The 12,725-nt window shown below is 35.0% G+C and overlaps 1 long non-coding RNA gene across 1 annotated transcript in view; it reads right to left on the bottom strand.

The window, feature by feature from the left end:
- Positions 1–76: 76 nt before the first annotated feature.
- LOC110456330 overlaps positions 77–12,725 on the bottom strand; it is a 19,597-nt gene continuing 6,948 nt past the window's right edge. The window contains exons 2-3 of the long non-coding RNA XR_002463576.1: positions 942–1,011; positions 77–107 (exon numbers count right to left, since the gene is read on the bottom strand). This is a non-coding gene — a long non-coding RNA (uncharacterized LOC110456330). The remainder of the gene's footprint in view (positions 108–941; positions 1,012–12,725) is intronic.

Genomic DNA, 12,725 nt, shown 5'->3' with positions numbered 1-12,725 from the left:
CTACATTCGTAGGTAGGATACATATCTCATACGAAAGGGCGTATACATACTTACACTCTGACTGCTGCCCGCCAAAATCGACTGTGGGGGCTGATGAGTGCGATCCACTATATTCAGGAAAGAAGAAAGTGTTTGACATATATTAGCATTCCAAGTATTATCCTTTTACATCCTACACCATTAAATTTTGAGTGAGAAATTCGTTTTCAAAACTTTTATACTAGTCAAGGTTGTGACCTTCAACCCCATAAAATTATAACCTCCTCGATGTAACATTGACCGTGACATTCAGTGTTACCCTAGAGTAGGATATAAAGTTTTTGTTTTTTTAATTTTCAGCTTTAGGTTAAATTCAGTCAAATTATTTAGTTGTCTCTCAAAACTTTACTGTATACCCATATTTTCCCTGTTAATATTCGGCTTAACTTTTCTTGCTCAAGGCATGCCACATTTACTTATATATTATTGGCTCTTTTAACTATTGTAAGCTTTTTACAAAATCTAATCTTTCATTCTTGAATCAGATGTTTTTAAGGGGTTGGTGAACAGGCAATGGGTGTCCAACACTCGCTTCGCTGTTCTAATGATAATTCTTTGAAATCTTTAACTTAATACATGACAAACAAACTACACCTATTTTCCTCTGCCTCGGCCTCATTTATTTAATTTGTTAATTCAGGTATCCCTGATTCATCTACTATGTAAATATTATATTCTTCTTTGCCCTACCTTCAATCCCCGAACAAAAAAGAGTAATATGAACACCGCTAGTTATCGAATACTTTAGTTTGTTTTACGATAACTTATTCCTCAGTTATTCCATCCGGTGAAAGTTTGACCCCCATGAAGTTAATGCACTCTGCATAATTTTATAACAAGTCATGTCAAAATTACCAAACTTTAAAGGAAAAAATAGATATGAAAAAAAATGTCAACATTACCTGGCGCAGTACCTTCTGCGCTCGTCTGCGCTTTCCTTTTTGTCCCCTTAGACATGATTTAAAAAGTTCGCTAAAACAAAAAAGACTTGAATAAGAATATACTTACATGAGTTTCCATTTCATATGAGATTGATGAAACGAATCTAATAATTTTTCAATTAAGCGAGCCTCTGGCGAGCTATAATGAAAAATTCGTGACGAATTACATAAATTTCATATGTAATGAAAACGAGTGTAAGATCCTTTTTATCATATGATAAAGATTTGTGGCATTTGATTGTGTAAAACGACAATTTTCGTGCAACCTTGACTAGTAAAAAGACGTCATTTTGACACTAGTGCGTAAGTCTGTGACGTCATGTACTTGTCCTAGCGTGACGTCACAATTGAAACAATTGAAACTTACAACCAATCACAGGGCTGATAGGTCATATTATATGGGTTAATACGCAAAACAATATGACATGGGTATATCCACTGGATATTACAGTACATTATGTGATAAATATACTTAAGCAACAATTGATTATAATATATGTGCATGATTTGATTATGAGATAGTTTTAACCTAGTGTGTAGAAAAATCTTCTATTTCTCACCACAAATCAATTTCTCGGACCCAACCTCAACTCCTTTCAGCATACCTCAACTCCTCCGCCCCACCTCAACTCCTCTCCTCAACCTCTTTTTACCACAGCTCAACTCATCCTACCACCGAAACTCCTTCCACTTCACCTCAACTCATCCGCCACACCTCGCCTCAACTCCTTTAACCACAACTCAACTTCTCCCATCCAACCTCAACTCCTCCCCTTTCACCTAAACTCCTCCCACCTCATCTCAACTCCTCCCACCTCATCTCAACTCTTCCTTCTTCACTTAAACTCCTCGCACCTCATCTCAACTTTTCCTTCCTCACCTTAACTCCTCACACCTTATTTCAACTCTTCACACCTCATTTCAACTCTTCCCATCTCATCTCAACTCTTCCTTCCTCACCTTAACTCCTCCTCCCTCATCTCAACTCTTTCTTCCTCACCTAAACTCCTCACACCTCACCTCAAATCCACCCATCTTATCTCTCTAAAATTTGTTTAGTAGTTTTAGAGTAACAATGGCATTGACCTTCTGCGGAAACGAAAAATACAATGAACTTGCCTAATTTTCCTTGAAACCTGTAACAAGTTTTCAATTCAAGATATTTAATTGTTACAAAACAAAGGGATTAGTCATCGGATATGGTCTATATAAGTTTTCTCTCATACCAGATTTAACTAAGTCCGTTACGCGTTGTATTGATATCCATCAACACATGAAGTTGTCAAAGATGATGTCACAGAGCAATGCATAGTGTTCCGCAACGAATGTAGAAATACAGCGTAAAGGTATCAAACTACATCAAACACAATCACTATAAGTATATAAACAGCTACAATAAACAATCAAACTGATGTCATGTCATGAATCTTGATTACCTGTTGACGGTGTAGAACAAACGTGTTGAAAGGTTACAGTGTAGTTACTAGTAGTTGTTGGTTAGTTACTAGTATCTGTTGGTTAGTTACTAGTAGCTGTTGGTAAGTTAATAGTAGCTGTTAGTTAGTTACTAGTAGTTGTAGGTTAGTTACTAGTCGCTGTTGGTTAGTTAATAGTAGCTGTTGGTTAGTTAATAGTAGTTGTAGGTTAGTTACTAGTTGCTGTTGGTTAGTTACTAGTAGCTGTTGGTTAGTTAGTAGTAGCTGTAGGTTTGTTACTAGTCGCTGTTGGTTAGTTAATAGTAGCTGTAGGTTAGTTACTAGTCGTTGTTGGTTAGTTACTAGTAGTTGTAGGTTAGTTACTAGTCGCTGTTGGTTAGTTACTAGTAGCTGTTGGTTAGTTACTAGTAGTTGTAGGTTAGTTACTAGTCGCTGTTGGTTAGTTAATAGTAGCTGTAGGTTAGTTACTAGTCGCTGTTGGTTAGTTACTAGTAGTTGTTGGTTAGTTAATAGTAGCTGTAGGTTAGTTACTAGTCGCTGTTGGTTAGTTAATAGTAGCTGTTGGTTAGTTACTAGTAGTTGTAGGTTAGTTACTAGTCGCTGTTAGTTAGTTACTAGTAGCTGTTGGTTAGTTACTAGTAGCTGTAGGTTTGTTACTAGTTGCTGTTGGTTAGTTACTAGTAGCTGTTGGTTAGTTACTAGTAGCTGGTGGTAAGTTACTAGTAGTTGTAGGTTAGTTACTAGTAGCTGTTGGTTAGTTACTAGTCGCTGTTGGACGTCTGCTGCCGTCAAATCACAGCTGGGCAATGGAGGACGTGTAGCTAGATTAGGGTAGGTGAAAATAAGGCCTATTGTGACGTCACCAAATTCATGATATTCATTAGGAATAGATACAGTTCATAGAACTTTGACCTAATCGTTACAATATCATAAGGGCATCAGACAGTATCTAACAAAATGCAGCTAAATTATTTTCAATGAAAAATTTATAATGGATATTGATTTATTGATCCAATAGTTATGAATTATCTTAAGAGAAAAATGATATACTTGTTTATTGGTCCTATCTTTGCACCAACATGATACAAGTTGATGATGAATAATCCCGGTTAAACTGAACTCTACTTTCATTAGCGGAGGGGGGGGGGGGGGGGTGTTATAATGGAAACATGTATTATCCAAATATATTCCGAGAGGGGGGAAAATATACACATAAGAAGAGAAATAGAAAAAAATATATAAATGCATTGATTAACACAATAAAAGACCACTTTAATGTGCAAAAATATATAGCAATTAGCACAGGATATAGTGCTTAAGAAAGTTTTGAAAAAGAATGGAAGAAGTGGAGAAAACTTGTTGGTCTATAAGGGTTTTTTTTCTTGTTTTTGTTTAAATCTGAGTAACTAATGATAAAAACATGTACCTGCTGCCTTTGTTTTCGTTCATATTGTTGTCAAATACTTCTGATAACATAACCTCATCCGACATATTTTATTGAACATTTTATGGAATTTTAAAATAAGACACCGGGATGAAAATTAGCCAATGAGGTCCCCCTTCGTTTGTATCAGAGCTGGTGTTCAGAAACAGGTTTTGTACTTGGTTCGGTTTTTTATTTTAGTTGATAGGAATCATATTTCGGGATACACAACAATAAGATTAAATCAATTACAACAGTTTTCGACGATAGTGCTATCTTTCTCACGCTTCATTAAAAACTAAATTCGAGAGAAATTGTAGTGAAGTCGAACTTTAAATCGATAAAATCTTGGTGAACATTTAACAAAGAAAAAAAGTTTAAGACATCAATGAACAATGTTAATAGGACCAGAACCCGTATTCATAAACCGTTGTCATGCTCAAGCATAAATTCTGTTCTCAAACCAACTTTCCTATAACGTATAGGAAACTGTACCTTAAAACATGTCAAACGATCAAAAAGTCACATGTAAACGTTGGTAACAGTGTTTGGCTTTATAGCTCCTTAATTTGTTTCCATATCATGGACAAAATAAGATTGTATTATTATTTTTAAAACGAAACAAGAAATAAGGCGTTAGCAAATAATTAATGTTGGAGCATGAGAACAGTTTCAAGAATACGGGGCCAGGTGTTTCGGAAGGGTAAGCGTCTTCATCTTTATCGATGTCATCCGCCTTGTAAATCTAGGTAAAATCTAAGTAATGTCACGTCACAATAGCGAGAACCGGAAAAGTGACAACCAACCAGTATGACGTACTAATGAACATAATAAAAACACATTAACCTTCAGAAATAAAGGATAGAAATCAAAATATTTCTGTATGAGAAATAGAACGCGACAATAGAACTTGCCCATAACCTTCAACAACATGCATATATTGAAACCCTGTATTTGAACACGTTTTATGGCTGCCATCATGATTTCGTAGAGAAATATAATATTTCTTGTATGTGCATGTGTATGTATTATCCACAAGGTGGTGCACATGTGTTTAATATTAACTTAATGCTTAATTAAGTTTTCGATTTTGTTATGACATATTCCAGGGGTGCAGAGAGCGTTAAGTGAGCGTAACCCCGGAGTATCGAGGATGATATAAACTGCATGAGCCGAAATAGTCAACGTTTGCACATTATTGACAGATGGGTAAATACATAAGGGCACAAAATAATCTTCTGCCACACAAAAATGAAAATTATCGATCTTCTTCTGATTGCTGCCTTAACTGGTGGGCGGGTAATTGCGAAGAATACTTTCGGCTGACGGATTTTTCTGGCGTTATTTCCCCCTTGACACCACTTTCAACAGCCAACAGTACCACTGTACACCTGTGACCATGCAGTTACATACAGCCCTACGGCTATCGTAAAACATGTAGTCAATATTATGGAATTTAAAAATTAATTCGATTCGGTGCCTTACAATACTATTTATAATTCGTAACATATTTAATGAAGAATAAATAACGTGTCTTGTGATACATATTTGTCATGGCTTAAAACCTCCCCCCTTTTTCTTAGTCTTCTCCCCCGGAGACAACACTTTACAACCCAGGTTCAGCTATCCCCTTGTCAATCATTCACCCAGTGCTTGTAGCCGAGTTTCCTGACACCGGACTTGGACATTTTGACAGAGAGACGTATGGTGTTGGACTAGATCACACTACCATATGAAAAAATGTTGCTGCTGCTTCCTTGAGCACATTGGGGCTAAGAAGATGTAATCATACAGCTTTACACATTTCTAAATGCAGTATGACACCCTGTGTACATAAGAATACATTAAAATATCATAACAAATGAAGTGCGAAATAAAATTTGAAGTTTGACTAATCTTTAATCATCATGATCTACCGTTTAAATTTCCCCACAAGGACATAGGTGTGTTGTTAGTCAGCTCACATACAGGAAGCAAACAGCATATTGGGACTCATAAGGAGATCATTAGATTATTTGGGTCGGATTTCTTTCAAAACACTTTTCATGTCATTAGTAAAACATCAACTAGAATATGCATCCAGTGTATGAAGTTCACATAAAATTAAAGATATTGAATGCATAGAAAAGGTACACAGAAGAGCCACGAAACTATTACATACCAGGTTTGGAAGAGTTACAATACCGAGCACGCCTGACATGATAGGTATTCCAACCCTGGCATTCAGGAGATTGAGAGGCGATATCATAATTTTTAAAATAATAAACAACCAACATGACCAGAAGGTAACAAAAGGAATCTTCGAGTTAGATACGTCATCTAGAACAAGAGGACATGCACAGAAAATCAGGAAAAAGCATTGCAAGCATGATATTCGGAAATATTCATTTAACTTTAGGTTTAACAAAATCTTGAACAGTCACCCCAAACATGTTTTTACATCGTAAGCGATTAAGGACTTTGAAATTAATATTGTTTCTCATTGGAAAAATCTAATACAATCATTTGGCCGGCTCACGGAATTAGTCCGTGGGCGATCATAAACAAATCCTTGGAAATGACAATGAATGAATAATATTTTTTCTAAATAAGTTTCATTATATTAAGATATGGATACAGAGGCAGAGTGTCTGCCTGCATCCATTATTTATCCTATTGTATCCTATAGACGTATTAACACTTCGCCGTCGCCATCTTGAATTTTTGCACTGCGCAAGCGGGCCCGAAAAAAAAATCGGTTAAAACCTGGAAAATTCGGTTAAACAAAATTCCAACAGGCGAAATTTTAATGTAGATAGTCAACACAAAAAGGGAGGCTTTATCGACGGTTCCTTTTGACAGCCGACAGTTACTCTCTTTGAAACGTGAATGAAAACACGGATAATCTTAATAAAGATTCTAGAAACGGTACTAACGCTATAACACATATGTATATGTTATGCTACAGCACGTGTGTTAGCAGATGTGTATTTTAGATTATTTTTTTGCGTGCGTGAATCGAAATATGAGAGCACACATATGTGCTGTGATCCATATCAGTATAGCATGTATATATGTGTGTGTATTTTAAACATTTGTAACGAATCCCTGTGCATGAATATAAACTTAAATCAAAGTACTGAAAGGCTAAACATTTTACGTTGTCAATTTACATCATCTTTAAGCTTTAGGGCACCATCAAGCTAAGTCTGATCATACAAGTCATTATCATAAAATATTGAAGTGGGGGATTTGAAATGAAATTTACAAACAATAGAACAACATTTTACAAACTTGATCGCACCCTTAGTTAATCTTAGCTCGGTTAAGACTTCTAATATAAAGAACAAGTTAACAAAAGAAAATTAAACAATATAGGTGATTGAGATGTTTTATTTTTACGCTTATGATTATATTATGAACATCAAATGTGCTGCCTCTGTCTATGAAAAAGTTTTCCAAAACCACTTGGTACTGTGAATGTAGCTTTTGGTAACTGAATAGCATGCCATTGTGAAGACTTACGATTTATATTGGTAAATGAAATATATAAAAGAATATCTGTAAAATCATTGTAATGTTTGGAAATATAAATACAAAACTACACAAAACAGGATTTTACATGTTCTTAAACCACAAGTTGTAAAATAAATGATTTTTTTAGTTGAGTGATCTTTTATAATCTTCCTGAAAACATTGACCCTTATGAAAAATCTGCTATAAGAAGTTGCATCTATGTAATTACATGGTATTTTAACTACCAAATCAATTATATGAGCGTACTGGTCAGTTACGCTGAATGAAAGCTTTTCAAGTCTGGCTGTGACGTCACAAGTTCAACCAGCGGCAGCCAGTAGAGAGTGATAGCTGTACGGGGCCAGATTGCGAATTGAAAACGGATTTTGAGGAATTCGATTATGGCGAAGATGATCAAAATGAAAGTAATAAAAGTTTTACAATTGAAGCTTAAATTTATATAGAATGCAATGCNGTTTTCCAAAACCACTTGGTACTGTGAATGTAGCTTTTGGTAACTGAATAGCATGCCATTGTGAAGACTTACGATTTATATTGGTAAATGAAATATATAAAAGAATATCTGTAAAATCATTGTAATGTTTGGAAATATAAATACAAAACTACACAAAACAGGATTTTACATGTTCTTAAACCACAAGTTGTAAAATAAATGATTTTTTTAGTTGAGTGATCTTTTATAATCTTCCTGAAAACATTGACCCTTATGAAAAATCTGCTATAAGAAGTTGCATCTATGTAATTACATGGTATTTTAACTACCAAATCAATTATATGAGCGTACTGGTCAGTTACGCTGAATGAAAGCTTTTCAAGTCTGGCTGTGACGTCACAAGTTCAACCAGCGGCAGCCAGTAGAGAGTGATAGCTGTACGGGGCCAGATTGCGAATTGAAAACGGATTTTGAGGAATTCGATTATGGCGAAGATGATCAAAATGAAAGTAATAAAAGTTTTACAATTGAAGCTTAAATTTATATAGAATGCAATGCATACTTTACATTAGATTTACAACAGAAGCGTTTCAAATACGCGTGTCAGTCACGGTTCGCCTTATACGGGTTTGGGTTTATCTGTTAAATTAACCGTATATCAATAAAAACAATATCATAGTGTTACTGATAAACAATTATCCTGCTATTGTAAGTTATAAAATTGCTTTTGAGTGCCGTTATTTATCACTGTTAGTTGCACGTCAGCCATGTTTAATCTGTTAATTAGTGTTATATTTAGCTGTGTCGTAAACGATTTAAAAAAAAACCGAAATCAAGACACTAGATAACACAAACGTGTATAGATTTGAATCAATTTCCCTTTGTAAATGTTTCTGCTCACAAGTATGAGCATCCCCCTTCCCCGAGTACGAGATTTCGAAGGCGTCTGCTGAATAAAAAAATATTATTCGTACTTCCACGAACATATATTAAATATATACAAGTCCGTGGTATTTCATGGCTCTCAGCTTATATTACATAAAGGTCCTTGATAAAATGAAAGGCGTAGTTCATTTGTATTACATCAAAAATATATTCAAATTATATATGTTCCAGTAGATCTATGTATGTCGTTGAAGAAAACAGCCATCACAATGTTTAGAACACAAACGGAACATTTCGTAGGTCTTTCCCACTTTCAACAAACTGTACGCATTGTTTCTAAACACTAACAAGTTCAAGAGAAATGCGTGGAAATGAGACACTATTTGCATGCGTGTTCCGACATCCATACACAACACGTGTTTTATTCCTCCTCGATACGAGCTCCTTCCACAACACCTCAGCGTTAAAATAAATGTCTATGGGTGTGTAATCACAATAAAAAGATGAAAACTTTGTTAATCACCTGACAGACCGCATATATCACGGTACATATCGCTCTTCTTTGTTAAAACCTAATAGGGTTGAGTTGACCGCGTTGAGCTTGTGACGTCACAAGTCTGGGACACCGAAACGGGGTCATCGCTGTGGGGCCACAGGTGAGTTTTCAAGAAATATCGTGATTTCTCTGAAACGAAAGTCGCTATGTTTCTGTTTCATGAGGTGGTGTATTTTCAAACTTAATATTGCAAATCATTCCGGGTACACTTTAAAGGGTGCATAAAATACTATCCATGTTGTGGTATTAAGTGTTCTAAATCAGCTGCATTAACTATTGAATTCTTTTCAATTTGTTATTTAATGGAGAACTAAGTGCAAATGAACAGAATGGGTTGTTTTTTCTTCGAAAAGTGTCATGGCGACTGTTACGCGCGTGGGTCCGATATGCATGCATAGCCGACGTGCCAATTACTGAATATACAAGGTACACTAACATGTTAGCATTCAACACATTGAAATAAATATCTGCTGAATCAAAATTCTATATAAGTATAGGACATATATTCCTTGCTACGTAAAGTTGAGGAAAATAATTATTTTCTGTGTGATCAATGTAAATAGTGTCCTGGTGGCCATGCGTGCATAGTGCACGTGAAACGTCTTAATCCTCACTTCTCCATTGTTTTGAAAAATATTTGCTATTGAAAAATGTATTCTCACAGTATTCAGTTACAGACATCACATATGGTTGTGCTTACTTACGGTCTGAAAAGATTTTTCTTAGGCGTAAAATGCGAGCAGTTGATAGTCGATGCACAGGGGCTTATACATCGATATTGACAAATGAAAATGATATCCAAATACTAATTAAAAGTTTCAAATCCACAATGACAATGTTGGTTTGATAATACGTTTCTGGTTTGACCGACTTGCGACACGACAGTGCAAAGTCAGTCATCCCATAATCCAGTTCGCCCCGCCATATTGTCAACGTATCAGAAAATAAATGTAAACTAGAACAATGTCAGTTTATGTTTGACATGTGTGTCAATCAGAAAAGTGTCAGACATGCGTGACTTTTTTGATAGGATAAGCTTCTTGTTTATTTATTGTTTGTCTCGCAGCAATTGTATGTATGCGGAAAACCATTTCGAGTAATGGCGGCAGACCGTTTACACATTTCAACACTAGGCGGTGTTAGTCACTTGTTGAAAGATTTAGACCAATCAGAATGCTAGAATTGTAATTGTTCACAGGCTTCAGAGGCGTTGACAATAGGCTACAACGTAACTGCGTTACGTTTAGCCTAAAAATGACTGAAGTTGACAAATGTTTTCATTTCTTCACAATCTTAAACTTTGTTGAGTCCCTGTAAATAACATCATGTAAACATTGATAAACAAAATGTAACCATGATAAACAAATGTTCAAGATAACATAATGCAAATAAAAATACAATACAGATTTTGTAGCATTATATTTGCTTGACGTCACTATAATATATGCTATGAATATATGTAACATATTCTTCACAGTATCTTCCATCTTTACATAACATACTTTTAAAATCTTAAACCACTACAAGGACAATTTACATATTGCGGGAAAAGGCTTCGTATAAGTTGTTTAATTTAATCCCATTGTTAAAATAAAAAAGCAATAGAATATGTTTAGATATTTAAAACAAATCTTGTAATGTACAGGTGTGTATATAATATATATATACAGGTTTGTATAGTATTTATGTAATCGCAAGCAGGAATAATTTCAGACATTCATTATCAAAGGACTGAGGTTGGAAGGGTCCAAACACACTGTCATTGATTTATCAGTCACTCTGATATACATGTTAAGTATTAAAAAACGTAACATCATATATAAGCTGCATGCAACTGTTGGGATCAATTTTCTGTATGGAAAGAGTCCTATTTTAACACATCTGTTGCATTACCTATTAATTAGCACATGCCAGTGTTATATTGCATTTGGCACTTAATGTGCTATTTAAGACTAATAAAGAATTTCAACATATGTTGAAAAAAATGGTGTTTCCTATGATGATTTTTTTTTTGGGGGGGGGGGGGGGTTGTGATTGAATTCATGTTGCATTGGAAACACAAATATTTACAACAACTAAGAGTTCTGATGTAAGTTTTCTGCATTAAAGTTCTTTTCAAAAGCAAGGAAGCAGAATCAAAGAAAGATATATATATATTTATTATAATTTCAGTTATCATAAAAACACTTGTGTTACTGTTTGGACTCAATTGTGGGCTCTCTTGATTAAAAACCTTATTGTACTGTGAAATCAATCTAGATATTAGTTTTCTAACACTTTCTGAATTATTCATTGGAAATAAATTCAAACTGCTTAACCTGCCTTATAGGAACAGCAATTTTTGGAGGCCGGTAAACTGTAGAAAGTAGGTGGGACTATTTACCTTAGTCGACATTGTAATGATTGAACTCTTGTTTATAGAAGAATATGTTTAGCCCTATATTTAGGACAGTTACCAGGTACATGTGTATTCAGTGTGATACAATGGTTGATACATGAGGGCAACAAGTCAGGTGAAGCTGCTAAGAAAGGATTTGTTTTACCAATAAACAAGCCGATGTTTTAACATCCTGGTGTTCGTATTTATATACGTTTTGCAGACACTTGTTTTTGGTTCAGGATCAAGACCATATTTTAAAGACTACATATTTTAACAATTTGTAGCATAGCCCACGAGTTTCGAAAATAATGATAACTGATGAGACATATGTATTTGACTTTTTCATGGTAGAATTTGTCTTTGTGTAAACAGAATATAAAGCAAATGCTGTGATGCATGCAACCGTTCCTTAAAACTGGCCACTCAGGACTAAGATAAACTGGACTTCCACTGACAATGGATTTGTCCTAGTCTGGAAAACACAAAAGAAAGTAGGGGTGTTTGGATTGTGCACCTGTATGTCACTTACTGTATAACACGAACATTCTGTGTTTGTTGTTCTCTTCACCACACATGTATATGATACAAATGTTACAATATGATGTTTATTACCTGTTCCAAATTAGCTCTCGACCTAAACACAGGAGTTTGTTTTGATCAATAGGTAAACATGTATGATATTGTATCGTATGACAACATACAACATAGGTTGTTGTCTTATGATATATTATCATTAAAATTTTACTTATTACCTGTTGATCAAAACAAGCTCCTATGACCTACATATGTATATCATGCCTTTAAAGTTAGGAGACATGCTCTAATTTGGAAGTTTGAAGGAGGAAAATATCACATATTAAGCATTTACAGATTATTCTATTTTATCCAAATCAAGCTACATTGATGACTATGAACGTTTTTATTACCCATGGTTAATTCAAAAATGTGTATATAATGATAAGATTCATATAACAGAGGCCCACAGGGCCTGTATCGCTCACCTGGATAATAAAGCAACCATGGGAAATCCCTCCAATAGTGCAGAAAAGGAAAGATTTTAAAGATTTTAACCTCTAATTTCCCTACTGGACCCCACCTCTCTATCCCAAGGGGGGG

This window comes from Mizuhopecten yessoensis, unplaced genomic scaffold (genome assembly GCF_002113885.1).
Source record: "Mizuhopecten yessoensis strain PY_sf001 unplaced genomic scaffold, ASM211388v2 scaffold8677, whole genome shotgun sequence".
Lineage (NCBI taxonomy): Eukaryota > Metazoa > Mollusca > Bivalvia > Pectinida > Pectinidae > Mizuhopecten > Mizuhopecten yessoensis.
Note: the sequence above shows the minus strand (reverse complement) of the source record. Positions and strands in the feature narration are given on the sequence as shown.